The sequence below is a fragment of the Glycine max genome, chromosome 9 (genome assembly GCF_000004515.6).
Source record: "Glycine max cultivar Williams 82 chromosome 9, Glycine_max_v4.0, whole genome shotgun sequence".
NCBI classification, from domain to species: domain Eukaryota; kingdom Viridiplantae; phylum Streptophyta; class Magnoliopsida; order Fabales; family Fabaceae; genus Glycine; species Glycine max.
This window is the reverse complement of record NC_038245.2, coordinates 35,895,368-35,915,097: the sequence shown is the minus strand read 5'-3', so window position 1 is coordinate 35,915,097 and position 19,730 is coordinate 35,895,368. Positions and strand designations below refer to the sequence as shown.

The 19,730-nt window shown below is 33.9% G+C and overlaps 1 protein-coding gene across 1 annotated transcript in view; it reads left to right on the top strand.

The window, feature by feature from the left end:
• The window catches only part of LOC102665233 (F-box/FBD/LRR-repeat protein At1g78750), a 30,860-nt gene that overhangs the window by 9,999 nt on the left and 1,131 nt on the right, over window positions 1–19,730 (top strand). The gene's annotated exons all lie outside the window — the stretch shown is intronic.

Below are 19,730 nucleotides of genomic sequence, written 5' to 3'. Positions count from 1 at the left end.
ACATAAGGTGGATATGATCAAGGCCATGTTTTTTAATTTTAGCCACATAGCCAAAAAGCCAACCTGTGATGAAATTTATCCCTTGCACCCTTGTTGAGCCAAAATTAGTAATTATTATTTTTAAATAAAACCCCTGAGCCTAATTGTGATATCCCTAACCTTATTTTAGGGTTCTAAGAGAGCATAAAGGTTTTAGTCATAATAAACCCCTAATTTGGGGGATGGGTAGAACGAAGATGGTCTTGGGAATGTAAAAGTAGCACATAATAAGGCACCCAAAAAAAAAAGAGCTTGTAAGCCCAAAGTCTCTTTCCAAAAAAAAAAAGGGCAAAAAAAAAAAAAGAGGTGCCATAAGTGCTAAGGTTGGAAATAAGAAAAATAGATTGCATATGTGTTAAGGCTGAAAAATAAATAAAGCCTAGGCTAAGTATAAGTTTTTCTAGGATGAATTCTCTCTTATAACCTTAAGTTTGAAATCCCAAAAATACCATGATTTCTTGGCTAGCCAGGCCCCATTACAAGCCAAAAAAATTCCTTAGTGATCCACCAAATGTAAGTAAGAATAACTTTAATTGAGATGAACTGCAAAATTTGGGAATCTTAATTGCAGGTCGTATAAATTTAAAACACTCACCCCAGACACTTGTGCGTAGAGATAAATACTAACCTTGTGAGGAAAGTGACGCAAACCAACTTGATTGTTTTCCGATACCAACCAATTTCATCTTGATGTAATTTATGCTTCCATTGTGAGATTATAACAAATGCGGAAAGGACCAGTTGGAAGAATCTGAGAAATTGCAGCCATTGAAAGTGTTGAAGCATTCGGAGCCTGCTTTTAATTTGATTTTCTTGGGGACAAGCAAAGTTTTAATTTGGGGGATTTTGATAACTGCTAAATAATTGTATTTTGACAATAGAAAATAAGGCAAAATTGTCTTTAAAAATAATTATTTAGCAGTTATTTGCGCTTAAATATTAAGTAATTGATATTTTGTTGAATTTTGGCTGCAGATATAAAAACTGGAAGTGTAACAAGCAAAAAGGCCAGAAAATTGAAGAAAAAAAGAAAATCTGAAGCAGGCCCAGCCCAATACGTGCGCTGAGCGCGCCTCACGCGCTGAGCCCGTGATCCAACAGAAGCGCGCGCTAAGCCTACGATCCAACAGAAGAACGCGCTAAGCCTGCAACACGCGCGCTAAGCCTGAAATCCAACAGAAGAACGCGCTAAGCCTGCAACACGCGCGCTAAGCCCGCGATCTACACGCGCTGAGCGAGGGGGTGTCGCGCTGAGCGCGCCTACGAAGGCCCAAAGCCCACTTCAACAACTATAAATAGAGGGTCAGTCCAAAGGAAAGAAAACACCACGACGGAACCCCCTCTCCTAGGGGTTTCATTTACTCCCTTTCTTTCTTTCACCCCTCCTCTCATTGTAAAGCCCTCAATGGCCATGAGTGGCTAAACCCTTAGTTAAGGTCTGGCAGGCCTAGAAGCCAATGTGATGTATGATGTACTATTCACTATTTATCAATGCAATACCAGGTTTTTCTTTCCTATTTTCTTTTCTATTTTTACCTTGCATATTCATCTTTATATTCTGTTAGGGGTTAGATGCTCGGGAGAGGGTAACTTCTAAAAATAAGATTTAAAGAAGATATGCATGCATTAGTTTTAGGGGTTAGACGCTCGGGAGAGGATAACTTTTAATATAACAAGAAGAAAAGATATCATAATAAAATCATTGCTAGGCATAGAGTGATTGCATTATGCCCATGCGTCACGGCAAACATCTAGAATTAGAACTTCATGCATTTTATCTATTGAGTCTTTGCAAAGGCATTTGGGGGATAGATAGGTAAAATAGGCTTGTCATCGTGAGGCATCAGGGGCAAGTAAATGAATAGATGTGGGTGGGATAAAATCACCTGAATTGGTAAAGAAAAAAATCATAAACTCATACATCCTAGGCAGGCTAGGCAAGTCAGTTCCCAACATTATCTTATCTTGAATTTATCTTTTTTTTATCTAAATATTTTATCTTTCTTATCTTTCACTTTTCTAATCTTCTTCCTTTTTCTTTATCTTTTAATTTTATCTTTAATTCTTTTATCTTTTCCTTTATCTTCTAATTTTATCTTTTCTTATCTTCTATCTTTTTCTATTTTTTTATTTTAAATTTATTATCTCTTGCTTGTAAATTGGGTTTGCATTAGTCTAAGTACAAACCAAGTCCCTGTGGATTCGACACTCAGACTTCCGAGAACTTTACTACTTGTGATGATTTGGTACACTTGCCAATGATTTAACACATGTTCATCAAAACTAGTCATAAGTAACCACACAGAGTGCACATCAGAATATGATAAGCACCTAACACACTGGCCGAAAGGTTCGACCTGCTCTGATACCACTAAATGTGACACCCTCTACCCTAACAAATATATAAATAAATAAATATATAAAAATATATTGGTTAACAAAATCACATGGGTAAAAGGTTCATATTCACTTCAATTACCAAATAAAACTCATTAAAAACATATTTTGTTCAAAATAAGGCCGTCAAAATTTACAAAAATATTTTGTTAAATCAGTGAGGTGAAATAAAATAGGCTAACATCATAAAATTAATATAAAAACTTATATCCCAATGTCACATCTTATCAGAGCGTTGTGTCCCGACGTCCCTCAGCACAATATTCCTTAAAGCAGTTCACCTAGTCATCTGCTCCCCTGAACACAAAGTTCAAGATCATCACAGGATCCAAACACAAATAGAAAATCGGGAGTGAGTTATCACATTCCTAACTAATAGAGAAACAAAACAACTAGATATACACATCATATAAACCAAATAAAACATACTTACACGTAATTCACGTAATTCCACCACTTTGTCATTCAAAGTTCACTTTTCATCCATCAATCACACTTTTCAATCATCAATCACACTACACAAGAATCACACGCTCTGATCAAGACATAATAACACCTCAATTTCATAATAAACAATTAGCAAGCGCATGAGACAGTTATGCTAAGACTCAAGCCTATATGCAATGTGGTACCATGTCAGTGAAAAATCACCCTGGGACGCTTAGGAGTACATAAAAAGACACACCACACAATGGATTTGTCAGGTCACTCTCACTAAGTAAGATCATAGGGAGACCAGTCAAGGTCACGATGTTTTGCGAGAATGCTCCAACCATATGGGATCAGCATAGGCTTAAAGGAGCACTCAAACCCGGTGACCCCCAACGCCTACACTCCGAAGAGTCCGTTAGGGCCTCTCCCTCCTGATTCAGGTCCAACCCCTAAAATCATTTTAGCACACAGACACTGCTTGTGAATTATACAATTCCCACAACCTCACACTCGTGTGTTAAACACGTACAACATATTGCACTACAATTTAACACTGGTTCCTAAATAGGAAACCTACACTTTCTCTTTAACACTGGTTCCTAAATAGGAAACCTACATTTTCTCTTTAACACTGCACATTTACACTTTTATCAAGATAACACTGGTCGAGTTATTGTACAATTCACAGCTTACAATACCAATAATATCACATCAAGAGTTAATCACACACTTATTCACGACCAAAACTCATTCACAATTTCACATCTCATAATGTCACAATCCACCATCACATGTTTTTACGTATCTCACAATTCAACACTTGTCCTACTTTACACTTTTACTCAATCTCAATAACAATATTATAATCTCAAGGAAACATATTATTCCATAATTCATCACATATTTCATTTATAATCACTGTTCATGAATTATACAATACCACGACCTCACACTCATGTTTCAAACATGTTTAACACAATTGCGCTACAATTTAACACTGGTTCCTAACTAGGAACCTACACTTTCTCTTTAACACTGCGCATAAACATTGGTCGGGTTATTGTATAATTCATAGCTCACAATATAATTAATTAACATCAAGTGTTAAACACATCCACTTATTCACAATCGAATATCATGTCCACACTTTAACATCTCATAACATCACATCAACCATCTCATAACATTCCTAATGATATTCATAAGGTACAACATACACATGTTCATCAAATTTAACTATAATATTCTCAAACTCCAACACTTAATAATTTTTGGAATCATACTATAACACTCTACAATATTATTTACATAAATTATTAATATAAATAACTAACTCTATATATATAAACTAGCATACATCATATTCAATCACAAATTACAAAGTAAGCTTTCAATGCACAAATTCCAAATAATTATATGAACACTTTGGTCAATTTCAATTATGATATTAATTTTTAAATTATATATAAAAACCTAAAAAGCAATAAAAAGAGAAAATACAAAATCAATATCTCTCTCTAAATTTCTCCTTACTTTATTTCATCAATTCATATTAATTAGAAAAAAATACTCGATTTATAGGGTTCACGCTCAACACTATAGCATATCAATTTCACAACAATTGGTCTGTCAAACATATATAATTCACTATAATAATTATAAGGATAAAATGAAAATTGCAAAAACATCCCAAAACTCATTCCAATTGATATCTCTAAGGATCCCTACACATGTTCTCACTAACTCCCAATAGTGAATAACTCATCCCTTACCTCTGAGCGGGCTCACGTGTCTTCGGCCAGCAATAGCAGCACCTCTAGTGGTTCCCTGAGATTCCTCCAGTTATTCCTCTGACTGTCCCGATAGAATTCCCAAACGTCAGAGAGACGGAGAAGAGATTGAAGCCTCCACTTATATTATCTTCATGCAATTCCTCTTTCTCCCTCCACAAATATTATTTCGAAAAACCCAACGGTGAAACTGTGACAAATTTAATTTAGAACAAAATATCCAAATTTTATGAAACTCCAACAGTTAACGAAACCGGGATCGTAGTTTTACCGAGACAGCTCTGGGTTTCTGCAGGAAAGGAAAAGACTACAATGCGAGAGGTATTTCTCTTAGCTCAGACATGATACCGAAATTCCCAACGATGAGAATGCTCGGAATTTGGTTGCGGACGTGGTGCTCAAATTTCACGACGATCCAACGGTGAATAAATCCGAGATCATGGTTTTTCTGAGACAGGTTTGGTGCGCTGCGGGAAAAGAAAGGGTTTTGAGAGGAGAAGGGGAAAAACGTAAATGAGGGCAAGAGGAGGCACCTGACTTATCACAGCTATTTATACCTAGGGTACTCAGCCTATTATTTGCTCTATATTTATTTATTTATTTATTTTTACTAAAAATCTTTTTAAATTTATTTACAAAAAATTGGGATGTTACAACAATGACTCATCTGATGGTTCAGAGAAGGAGATCAACCTTCTAACCAAGGACTATGAAAGCGATGAGAACATCTCTCAAAAAAATTGAGCACAAAAGTAAAAAGTATGACTTCCATCTTTGAAGATTTTGATACTTTAATCATGAAAAAGGTAACATCAAAACCATTCTCTTTTAAAATTTATCTTGGTTAAAATTTTCCTTTCAATTAATTCGATTATGATGACTAACAAATTTTTATTTGTTTGTCTTGATTGATTGAAATTGTGAGTATGTGTTTATATGTTCTTATTTGAGTTATTTTTCTTTCTCAAGGCATGAAGTCTCTTTTTTAAATATTTTGATTATGTCTATGATTATTATTCTTCAATACTTGTGTTGATTATTTTGATATAATTACATGTCTACATGATTTTTTATGATTATGCATGATTTTGAATGTGATATGTAAATTACTTGATACTTGATTAAAGTTCTTTCATAAAGTATTTTCAAAATTTAATGTTATATAATCTTAGCAATTGATATCCTTTCGAAACACAATTTTTTCTTCATTTGAATTGACAGTGAATTCTTTCGATTTCTTATTCGATTTATGTATTCTTTTTTTCTAAATTAAACAAGGCAAGGACTAACTCCCGAACTGCAAGTAAAAAAAATGAGAATAGAATATAGATTTATCTATAAGCTCTATGACTTGTAATAGAACTTATGCTTGATAGAAAGGTTATTATCATATATATATTTATATCCATTCAAATCTCTTATCCCTTAAAAGTCATTCAACTTTTTGTTTTGGCTGAAATGCTCTCTGGTAATCGATTACAACAACAGTGTAATCGATTACCAAATACTATAATCGATTACAACACATCCCTGCCCCTATATATTCAGATTTTAAAATCTGAAAACTGCAACTCCTCATTTTTTTTGAAAACCCTCATTCCCAATTCTTCCTTCTGCCATATCTCACTCATTTCTTGTCCAAATCACTCCCACAAAGCCCAAACTTCATCTTTTTTCATTCTTTTTCATTTAAACCAATTTAAATGTCAAATAACTCCTTCAAATGGAGGAACCATCAAAGAAGCGAAAGGGTTCTTCGAGTCGAAGCCAACGACATTCCGAGACTCAAGAAACACAGATTCCTTCCTCAATTTCCTCTTCCTCATTGTTCTCATCTGAAGAACAACGTATACGATACACAAATCTTTTCTCTTCTCGTTCCATTATTGATCCAAAATTCATTGACATGGATTTCTTTTCCAATGAGAGTTTTGAATGCATTCAAGCATTTGAAAACTCCAATCTCATTCCTTTCATGTCTTTAAAATTGCATGTTTACACTGAATTGGTTAAAGCCTTCTATTCTAACCTAGAAATTCAAGAAGGCACTTTGATTTCTAAAGTTTATGGGATTGAAATGGTCATTGCCCAATCCCATTTCTATGACTTGACCCAATTATCCAGTAAAGGTGTACCATTTGAAGGTACACTAAATGATGATTGGAAATTTGATTTCTCTGTGCATGATGCCCGTCGATTGGTTTGCACCAACCAAGCGGATATGACCGAAAGGCTTCTTCCCAGTTCATTGGCTTTTGAGAGCCACATCCTTCATTATCTCATTGTGCAAATCTTACTTCCAAGATCTTCAAACCTTGCACAGGTTTCTGAAGAAGATCTTATTGTAATGTGGGCTTTTCATAAAGGCCGACAAATTGATTGGGCACACTTAGTCCAATATCGCATGCATAAGGCATTGCGATTAAATGCTCCATTGCCATGTCCACACCTAGTCACTCTCTTCCATAAACACTATAACATCCCTCTTGATTATGAACCTTATGTTTCAATCAAGAGATCCTTCTTAATCGGTGCTACTGTGATTGCATCCTTTGCTTGTGGATCAGTACAATAGAGGGTACATCTCTTGTGGATCAGTTCAAGTGAAGGGTACATCCACTTGGTTGATACAAAGAGAACAAGGGAGGGTACATCCCTTATGGATCTTTGCTTGTAAAGGATTTTACAAGGTTGAAAAGAAATCTCAAGGACTGCAGGTCGCTTGGGGACTGGAAGTAGGCACGGGTTGTTACCGAACCAGTATAAAACTCTTGTGTTTGTCTTCTTCTTCCCTACACTCTTTAATTTCTGTTGTGCACTTTAATTATCGCTTTTACTTTTGGTTAAGTTTCTTTTCTATTCTTTACTTTCTTAACAACATAGTAAAAGCCTAAGAAGGATTAGATTTTTAATTAGTAAAGGTTCATTAATAATTAATTCAACCCCCCCTTCTTAATTATTTCGAGGCCACTTGATCCAACACCTTCATCCTTTGTGTTCAGTGATTACACCAAGAGGCAATCCCACTTCTTGCAATGAACCCCAAGGGACCTTTCTCCTTTGTGTTCAGTGATTCAACCAAGGAACAAACTAGTTCCTTGAACCAAGAAGACAGTCTCTTGAAAACTTTTACAACCAAGAGTCGGTCTCTTGAAATTTTTTTTGTAAGAATGGAGGAGAGGAAGAAAATAGAACAGCACAAGTTTTTGCCCAATGAACTTTTCTTGACAAAGCAAATGTTGAACAAAAACTCATAGAAAGATGTTCAGAATAATTCTTGAAATTCGTGCCATGGTCACATATTTATAGCCATTTGATAACTCTTGAAGAAACCATGTTAAAAGTTGTGACTCTTGGCAATTTCATCAAAACCAATCACTAGTAATCGATTACCATAATGGTGTAATCGATTACACAATTTATTTTATCAAAGGTTGTGACTCTTTATGTTGAGGTTTGAAATCTAACGTTCGGAATCACTGGTAATCGATTACAAATATTGTGTAATCGATTACACTATTTTGAAAATATTTTTGAACGTTACAAGACAATGGTAATCGATTACATGCTCATGGTAATCGATTACTACTTTATAAATCAGTTATAAAACTGTTTTGGGCTTCTGGTAATCGATTACTACTTTGTAAAAACTCTAGTAAAAAAATATTTCTTGAAAAATTTCTCTTGGACAATTTTGTGTTGTTCAATCTTTTCTTTGAAAAATTCTTTTTAAACTTATCTTGATGCTTTTCTTGAGGTTCTTACATATCTTGAGTCTTCTCTTGAATGTTCACTTGAATCTTCTTTATTCTTTAATCTTGTTTGAATGAATCTTTAATAATCTTTGGCATCACCAAAATACTCTTGAAAGCTTTGCTTCTACAAATACACCCGGTATGAGTGCTCCTTTAAGTCTATGTTGATCCCATATGGTTGGAGCATTCTCACAAAATAGCGTGACCCTGACTGGTCTCCCTATGATTTTACCTAGTGAGAGTGACCTGACTTGCTAGTGTGTGGTTTGTCTTGTCATGTACTCCTAGGCGCCCGATGAGATTTTTCACTGACATGGTACCACATTTCATATAGGATTGAATCTTAGTGTATATGTTGCATAACACTTATGTATTGATCAATATTGATTGACTTGGTGATATTGTGTTTTGATCCTTGAGTACGTGAATGAATGAGACGTGTTATGTTGTGATGTGATGTTGGACGACAAAGTGATGAAATGATGTGAGTTATGTTAAAGTAAGTTTTATTTTGTTTTATATGATATCTATACCTACATGTTGTCTTATTTTCTCTCTATTAGTTAGGAATGTGATAACTCACTCCCCGTGTGCTATTTGTGTTTGGATCTTGTGATGATGTCGAACTTTGTGTTTGTAAGAGCAGATGATTAGATGGATGACTATGAAGAACCTCATCCTAGAAGACACGGGAACGCAATGCTCTGATAGGATGTGACATTGGGATATAGGTTCTATATTAGTTGCATGAAGTCTTGGACGACCTTGTTTTGAGCCGAGATGATTTATTATTTATTTGGGAAAATTTTATTATGATGTTAGAAAAGTGAATGCGAGCCTTTTACCATTTTGAAAGGCTTGTATTTAAATGTATTTTTAAAAAAATATTTTAATTAATTTTGATTTCTTACTTTTATTGTTAGTACATATATGTTAGGGGTAAAGGGTGTCACATTTAGTGGTATCAGAGCAAGTCGAACATTTGGCTCGTGTGTTATGTGCTTATCATATTTTGGTGTGCACTCTGTGTGGTTACTTATGAGTACTTTTGTTGAGGATGCTTGAATTATTATTTGTATTTTCTTCTGCATGAGCAAATGAGACTTGATAATAATGTTTGTATGTGCCTTGCATCCTTAATGTCTACTATACCATAAATCCACTGTTGAGTCATGAGTTATGAGACTGACCACCTCTATAATTTGTGGAGTGCGGTTGGACATTATGGCAAGTTGTTAGGTGATGCAGGTAGTCTTGATATTGATGGATAATCCCTTAATGAGACCTTATCTTCTTGTATGTATGTTGTTAATAAACTTATTTCTCTCTTGATGTATGGATTAGTGTTGTGAAAACCTTTTGAACCGTATATATATACCTTGGATGAGTATGTCTTTCTTGATGTGTAAACACATGACTACTTAACTCCCTTTATTTTATGTGTAGTCATGAATGTAGTTGTTGAAGTTTGTGATTCCTTAATACAACCTTATTAACTGCTTAACTCTTACTTCTTATATGTACATTATATACTTGTTATAGGAGCCTTATAATTCTATGTATGCTTGTAATATGATGTTCTGCCTTAATTGCATAGATAATATGGTTGTTTGTGATTTCTTGTTCTTAGCAATGTGGATACTCTATAGTTCGATTACTCATATTGAGATATATTTCATAAAGAATACTCTTTGACAATACCTTCTAATTCTAGTGCAACCTATTCTTGTGTTGCGTGCTGAAGTCAAGTAATTCGATTACACTTGCAAGCTTGAGTATAATTCATTCTTTGTGTTGTGAGCCTGTGTCAAATAGTTTTTGATTACTGATGTTTCTTACATAATCAAACAATTGTTAACATCTCCACCTGGGTTTACACTGTGGTCATGTTTTCGTTTATAGAATTCATTCAGAATATTTGTTGTTGATTATCGTCTCCTAATCAATTGGGTGTTCATTTTGTTATTGGTTGCTCATCTTCCAATCATGTCTTGTCAAACTACTTGATAATCTGTCATGTTGTTACTTCTGTTATGAATAGAGAGAGACTTCGCTCTTGTTAATCACGTTAAGGTGTTTCGAGAGGAAAATACTTGAGTAGGCATGATCCTTGTTACCTATAGATGAAAGTCAACTTAGTAAGTCATGTACCTGTGTTCCTTAAGGATGTGCTTAGTTACCACCTAAGTGCAAGATTGAGAATCTTATAAGTGTAATACCCATACAAAATTGTAACCGTAGTTTCTAGGAGATGACTGGTAAAGAGTCATTTAAGAATATAGAGTAGTTGGAAAAGTTGTGAAAAATAGTTAAGAGATTTAGTGTGAAACCTTAAGAAGAGTGTAAGGTAGTTAGTAAGGCATTAATTGCTAAGCATGGAAGGGTTCGAGAGTGAGTGCTCTTGCATAAGGTAGGTGACCTAAAGGATTATTGATGATAGTTGTATGATTAGCAAGATAAATCTTAGTTCTCCTTACCTTAATATGGGAAAAGTTTGACGATGCTCCGATAACTACCTTAGTACCTTTCGTGCTCTTTACGTGTACCTGGTCATGTCTTGGCAAGATCAATCCCCTGTGTGTTCATGGGATGCATGGACAGGATCTCCCGCCCTGAGTTAGCCCTTGTAGTGGTTTCGATGATTAGTGCTTAGTGTATTTCCACTTAAGTTGGATTATGGGGTTTATCATAAGGTTGTTATAGATCTTTGGGAATCACATTTCGTGCTAAGAGTTTTGTTATGCATTTTAGTTAGATGATGATGACCCTTAAAGTATGCTTTGTCTAGGTGAGAGATAACTTCAAATCCTTTTTGGGAAAAAGTTGTTTTGAGATGAAAAGAAACTTAAGATTAAGATGAGTCGCCCTTAACTAGTAGCCGAACTAGAAAGTTATTTTAGGATTCCTTGAATTAACCTCAACCCTTGTTAAAGATGACTCGAGTAAGTTTAAGCTTTCTTGTGAAATTTTTGTAGGGCGTAAACCTTAAGTTTGAACAAGTTTACAGAAGTGAGAAGTGGTATGTTTTTCTTATTCAATTTGCACCCAGTTAGTATCATGTAGGAAACCTTAGAGTGGAACCGTTACAATTTCTTAAACCTAAGTGAGAGTTATGAGTCAAGTATACCAAAGTGAGAAAGATCGTGTTGAAGGAAGAGAGTTAGACCCGAGGGTAGGAAAATCATGTATTCTCGATGGTTATTTGTGGACTAGAATTGGTAGAGCGCGAGAGTCTCGAAACTCATATTTTTTTTTCTTGAACCGTCCCATGTTCGAAAAAGAGTCGACCGTGTGGTCAGTCACGTTTTCTTGTGTATGTTTGTTTGTTTCAAATTGTCATCTGTGTCTCCTATGATATTACCATACTCCAAATAGTATGTCATTCACATTCTATTATTGTTGAAATATTACTCTTGTGAGAAGACTTAACTTATGAAATACTATCATTGAGTAAATGAGGATCGCCAGATTTAGTTCCTAAGTGCAAAGGAGTCTTATGATCGAAGTCACAGAAAAATGCTTCAACTGCGCACACAACTTGGTATTGAGAACCATATGCGTAATATCTTTTTTCTCGAATTTTTGGCAAATTTTTTAGGGACGAAACTTCTTTTTTGAGGAAGAAACTTCTTTTGAGTGTATGTGATAAATTGAGTATGTATGTGATTGAGATGTTGTGTGCATTGAGTTATGAACTATGAATTGTACAATCGCACGACTATAAGACCCTTTAAGGGTGACGAATTAATGTCAAGACAATTTAAGGGCGACGAGTTATTGCGTGACGAGTATTGTGATGGGAACCACTATGGGGACCCGACGAGTTTAATCACAAGCGCAACGAGATAAAACTATTTTGAGAATAATTGAGGAGTCGTGTGTTTTGTACAGTTCATAGATAGAGTCTGTGTGCTAAAATGTTTTATGGGTTGGACCTGAATCAGGAGGGAGAGGCCCTCACAGACTCTTCGGAGTGTAGGCCTTAGGGGTAAATACACCTGGTTTGAGTGCTCCTTTAAGTCTATATTGATCCCATATGGTTAGAACATTCTCGCAAAACAGAGTGACCTGAATGGTCTCCCTATGATTTTACCAAGTGAGAGTGACTTGACTTGCTAGTGTGTGGTTTGTCTTGTCATGTACACCTATGGGCTCGACGAGGTTTTTCACTTACATGATACCACATTACATATATGATTGAGTCTTAGTGTTTATGTTGCATAATGCTTGTGTATTGATCGATATTGATTGACTTGGTAATATTGTGTTTTGATCCTTGAGTACATGAATGAATGAGACGTGTTGTGTTGTGATGTGATGTTGGACGACAAAGTGATAAAATGATGTGAGCTATGTTTAAGTAAGTTTTATTTTGTTTATATGATATCTATACCTACATGTTGTCTTGTTTTCTCTCTATTAGTTAGGAATGTGATAACTCACAACCTGTGTGCTATTTGTGTTTGGATCCTGTGATGATCTCAAACTTTGTGCTCGTGGGAGCAGATGATTAGGTGGATAACTATGAAGAACCTCATGCTAGAAGACATGGGAACACAATGCTCTGATAGGATGTGACATTGGGATATAGGTTCTATATTAGTTGCATGAAGTCTTGGACGACCTTGTTTTGAGTCGAGATGATTTATTATTTATTTGGACAAGTTTTATTATGATGTTAGAGTAGTGAATGTGAGCCTTTTATCATTTTGAAAGGCTTGTATTTAAATGTATTTTAAAAAAAGCTTTTAGTTAATTTTGATTTCTTACTTTTATTATTAGTACATATATGTGAGGGGTAGAAGGTGTCATACTAATCAACACCTTAAGACACGCACCCCCCCCCCCCTCCACACCCAGAGAAAAATGCATGACTTTTGTAAGTGATCATATGATCACTAACTAACTTGTAATTTCAACTATCCATGTATGATTGTATGCCCTAGATATATAGTTCTCAACTCTCAAAAAAATTCTCACTTGACAACATACCTCACAAATTAAGGAAAATTATACACTAAGGGTTTTGACAAACAAGCACTATCATCCAGTCAAAATTAAGAGAAACATGCTAGTGACAATTCATTATGATCTCAGTTTAATGTCCTAGGTTGCAACAAAGTAGGCTACTCAATGTTCATACAGTAAATTTGGTCTATCGTGACTTTTTTTTTCTTCAGTGTTGAGCACTTATACATATATGTTGTAAATAGTAGTTCCCCGAAGAGAAAGGATCTTTAAAATCTTATAATTATATTCCATGGTACATTGGTCAATCTTCAAAATGTTCTGAAGTTTTAAAACCTTTATAATAAATATAAGCAGCAAAACCATTTGTTGATTTCATCGTAAGAGATAGGAACGAGTGTAGGCAACAAAATCATCATATTGTACATATCTAATAAGGCATTTGTTGGGTTACAATCACCATCCAAAGTTATTTTTAAGGAAAATGAGAAGAAAAGATGCAAGAATGTAGAAGAAGCATTAAAATTTGACACAAGGAATTTCTTTCAATACAATAACAACAACAACAATCACAACAATAGACTTATCCCACTAGGTGATGTCATGTACATGGATTACATGTCATTGGACTTAGTTAAAAATCAAATCTTAGATATTATTCACCATCCATGCAATAATGTAACAAGGAAAACTAATCCTACTTTCACCACAAGAAATATAATGAAGTGTATGGGAAGTAAATTACCTCAAATAAATAAATATTGGGAAAAATAAATAGACCACTGGAACCAACAATCAAATGCCTTTTATTTTTTAGAATTTTTATGTTGTGACCATTAGATTATAATTATACAAAAGATATGCATGATAGAAACTAAACTTGAAAGTGTAGTCATCTCATCACCCATGTCAAGTTCCATTTCAGAGGAATCTAAATCAACATTAGTATAACCAATTTCAAGAGAATCAGATTCAACAACATCCATAAAAGCATATTCACTCTCTTCAACAGCCAAAGAGTTGCAATAAGCACACTCCCCTCCAAATTGGGAAGCCGACATTGCAACATTAACAAGAGTCTCCTTCTAATCCAGAGAATCACTAGACTCTTATGGTAAATAAACAAATTTTCTTTTCTTTACTTGGTGTGTTACACCAACTTGCCCCAATCCAGAAAACAAAAAAAAAATACTCGCATTAAATATTGTTTACTCTATCTGACATCTACTTTTTCTTCCATCTAAATAATAAGTTGGCCATTAGCCTGAATTGTACTTCCTATGCAAAGACCCATCACTTGCTAGAGTTAGAGCACTATCATCAACTATTAGCTTCTAATAAACATTTGGATCATCAGAAAATGAGAATAAACATCTTAAAAGGAAATATTAGGCCCAAACCTCTTTACCCAGATGTTGTGTATGATTTTGTTTTTCCATTGTCATTTCTTAATGTCTAGATACATGAATATGCCTTTCTTAACAGTATATTATATGATCTACAATTGATCTAGTCAGAAGCATCACCTATTTTTTCTTGCTTCTTTAACATTTGCCTCTCAAGTTGAAGAGCATGAAGAATGGCATCTTCTCTACCTGTATATTTCTCTTTTTTCTTTAACAGCATACCCTGGGTGGACTCCGCCCTTTCAATACATCCATCAAATTGACCACATCAGAATGCCTTCACGCGCTTGGATTTCTCAAATTGTACCAATCTCTGTTAAAAATAATACCAACGCACATGAGGAACATAAAAAAAATACTAATGACATGCATCAACACTGATATCATAAGAACAAGTCTCTATAACTTTCTAACTCACATAGAGTTGGCACCATTCAATAAGTATATACTCACATTCACAATCACATAAAATTTAATTAATTGCTAGTGGCTAAACTAAAACAAAGGAACACTATAATAATCAAGAAAGTGTGATATGAATTATTGAATAAGAATAATAAATGTAATAAAAGGAAAAAAAAAGACAATTACTTGTTGGAGTCTTCCTTTCTGAGAAGTTTAACGGGAGTTCCTGAATGAGGAGAAGTAAGATGAGAAGTAGAAAGGTGATCAAGGCCAAGTATTTGACTTGGCCACCATGAACCGTTCCTTCTTCAAACCCAAACAATCGATCCAACATCACAATCCACTAGACCTAACCCAAACACTCCATCTTCCTCACTCTACCTTTCACTTTCGCTCTTTTTCGCTTCCCCAATTTTTCTCTCGATTTCTTTTTCTCTTTCGATATTAATAGATGGATGTGATGCCTTAGCTGCCGACGAAGAAGGACGATGAAAAAACAACGATAAGTGCGATGTGGGTTAGGGCACATTATTCCATTCAGATTTGGAAATTTTCATTTTTAGGGTTTTCAATTTTGACCTTGCTTAATAAAAAGCTTGAATCTTCTAGAAGCACCATGAGCTAACCTCAAATCCATCACCATAACGAAGTCACACCTATCATTCTAAAAACTTAATTCCATTCCAGGACAACCATATATAGGGACCAAAATACAACATCCCAAAACAACCATATAACCTCAAACTTATAATGATGGGTCATACCAAAACTGCCATCGATTACCAATTTCAAAGACAATTTTTCAAAAACCATCATTGAAAAAGTCACACTAATTACAAAAATGTCACTACCTTCAAAATGACAACGGTTTTGATAAAACCATAGTCGAATCACCATCGTAAAAACTATGTTTTGTAGTAGTGGAAGAAAAGATCAAGTAATAAACTGAAGAATCCAAACTGACTTTGTTAGTGTTGTCTATTGCATTGTCATTGTAAATTTTTTATTCTAGAAGATCGGTTAAAGATGATATTTAGCCATTTTTCATGTTCAACTTCACATCTAAAATTTCTTAGGTTTAGTTTCACTGTAGAATTAGATATCATCTTTTTGAAAATAATTTTGTTACTTTTAAAATAGAATGCTCAAGAAAGTTATTGAAAAATTAGAATGAAAATGAGATAATAAAATTCTTATACATTCATAAACTATTATTGTAGACAAAGGGTCAAGCTGAATGTTTTGATGATGCCAAAGTTTCACATGCGTCTCAAAGCTTTATTCAAGACAAAGAAATTAAAGATATTCAAGATGGATGATCAAGACAGTCTCTAGAGTCTTAGAAAGGGTATATTAAATAGGAAGGGAATTCCAATTGAAGTAGCAAAAGGTTTGGCCAAGAAATTTAAGTTAAAAAGTCTTTTTCAACAAATTTACTCTCTGGTAATCGATTACCAGAGGATGTAATCGATTACCAGTGGCCAAAACAGATTTACAACAGCTATTAAAATTTGAATTCAAAATTTGCACTGTGTAATCGATTACACATATATGGTAATCGATTACCAGCAGTTTCTGAACGTTTTCATTCAAATTTTAAAGCTTGTAATCGATTACACACATACTGTAATCGATTACCAGAAGAGTTTTTCAGAAAACATTCTCAACAATCACATCTTTTACTTGGTTCTTGAATGGCCATCAAAGGCTTATATATATGTGACTTGAGACACAAATTTGCCAAGAGTTTTGTAGAACAAAAAGGTCTTATCCTCTTAACAAGCAAAATTGTTTTATCCTCTTACAAATTCCTTGGCCAAAACACTTGTGATTCAATAAGGAATTATTTGAGTGCTCAAATTGTTCAATCTATCTCTTTCAAGAGAGATTTCTTCTTCTCTTCTTCTTTATTCTGAAAAGGGATTAAGAGACCGATGGTCTCTTGTTGTGAAAGGATTCTAAACACAAAGGAAGGATTGTCCTTGTGTGTTTAGAACTTGTAAAAGGAATTTACAAGATAGTGGAACTCTCAAGCGGGTTGCTTGGGGATTGGATGTAGGCACAAAGGTGTGGTCGAACCAGTATAAATCTGAGTTTGCACTTTCTCTTCCCTTAAACTCCTTTATTTATTATTGTTTTATATTCATATTCAAATTGTTCTTTTGAATCATTATTTAAGAAATTCATTATTAAGGGAATTTATAACTTGAATAGAAAGTTAAATAGAATTTTTAATTGGGGAAATAATTTGTAATATCTTAATTCAACCCCCCCCCCTTCTTAAGATATCTGAGGCCACTTGTCTAACAATTATTGTAATTTATCATTAAGAATTTATTTAATGTCTATTTTGGTCTTTTAGTTTATTTTTTAGGTTTAATTTGATACTCTAATTCAAACATACTATTTTCATGGACTATGTTCGGCAAAACTAGCTCAAAGCTAGAATGCTAGTTGGAAACTAAAAAGATACCTTATTAATTTGTAAAATTACTAGAAAAAATAAATTCATAATTTATTTAAAATGCATAAACAGAAAATTTGATAAATATATTAAGGATAAAAATGAAAAAAAAAATAGAAATTAGAAGCTAGAAGCTAGCATTTAAAAAAAATACTTCAAGTAAAGTTTCAAAAAATGTTAGAAGTTATTGTGAAACTATTAAAAAAAACTTATCTATCGAACAATCAAATGAGTTTTTCAACTAATTAATAAAAAAAACTAAAAAATTAACTGAAATGTCTTGTCAAACAATACCATGATTTTCTGACATTATTGCGTGTTGTGTCCCCTTCGACAGGTTCTTGGTTGAGTACCATAATCTCATTGTAGACGAGCAAAGCCCTACACTGTTGTGACAAGTTCTTAGTCTTCATCATCACAAATCACAATTGTTTCCCATAATCACAAACCATAACGTGAGATCATTTTTTTTACATATTTATTTAAATATTTAAAATTTAATAAATAATTATTTAATGAATAATAAGTTGAACAAAAATATTTGTTATCAATTTCATTTGTAAAACTAGATATACGATCTATTACTAAAATAAAATTAAGTATATATAAACTCAAAAATCTATTTTCTTATATATGTTTCTTTATTATTATTTTTATTTTAATTTTTCTTTTTTTAAAATTCTTATATATACATAAAGGATCTCAAGGGAGGATTTCCCATATCCTTCATTGCCTTTATATTTTTTCTTAATGCCAATAACATATTTTTGTTTGTATGTCAATTTTTGCATTCCTCAATTCACTCTAATTATGTAGGATCTCATATATTCCACTTCTTTTCTAATTGTGACACAACAAACTCAATTTGTAACCTTGTTTTGTATTATTCAGAAACTTGAAAATATTTGGTAAAAAAGGTCTAGCTCACACATGGATCCAACTTTGCCGCCTATCATTAATTATCAATTACTTCATTCAGTCAATCAATCAGTTACTTTGATTAAAATGGCACCACTAAGGACACATGTCAACTTATAAAAGCTGCCTCAACTAGCATCTAAATATCTAAGTTTGTCCTTTTTGTTCTCATTTTTTATTAGTTTTAATCAGTTTTTTTCTTTCATCTCCATTTAGTTTATTCTCTTCTCCCTTCTTCCAAAATCTTTCAGACAACACCTCAAAAAACCTCCTCTGGCCCCCGACTATAATGCGATTTTTGGCTTGTTAGGGCCGCAGCTGAAAAGTAATCGATTAAACGTTTCTCCACATCTATATTCATTCCGCCAAAAAAATCTGAAAATAGCACCTTGGCCAAACCTAACTATCGAGTTATTGTTGTTGTCGGTCATAGTGAGAAGAATGATTTTTCTTCTTTCATTTTTCCTTTTCCTTTTCTAGAAAATCCCTTAAATCTTCGACATCTAGTCACCAGTTCTTATGCCCTCTTCTTTTCCTCCTTTTGTGATTTCCATCTTCTTCAACAAATCTAAAGGTAGTGTGATGGGTAAGCTTCTTTTTCTTTTTTGTTTTTACCTTTGAAAAAACTTAATTAGAAGTTTGTTTATCTTCTTCATTTGAAGAACAATTTCGGTTGCTAAATTTTCTGGATTGCCCCTAATGTTTGTACCTTTCAGTTATATTCAAAGCTTTTTGTTGTTCTTCATTTTAGGAATCACAATCGTTAGGTGTAGGTACGTATTTTTTCTTTCCTTATTTTTGTTTTTGTATTTGAGTGTGATGCGTACACAATGTGTAGCTAACATTTTTGTTCCATTTCCATCTTCTCCTTCGCACAAATGCAACATTATGTTGTGGGTGAGTTTTCTTTAATTTTTCTCTTTGGGGTACTGGAGTATGTTGGCAGCAATGACTAGGCAAGTCAGGACAGTCATGGTTAAGCAAGCTCAATGGGTTACCTTTGGGTACTACTCATGGATTTTAAATTTCTTCCAATTAAGGGGGAAATTACCATGTGGAAGGGACTCACACTTGACGAGGAGATTCTTAAAGTACAAGTGTGAGGTGAAGTCTCACATCGTATAGGAATTAGAAGGTTGGACACCATATACGTGAA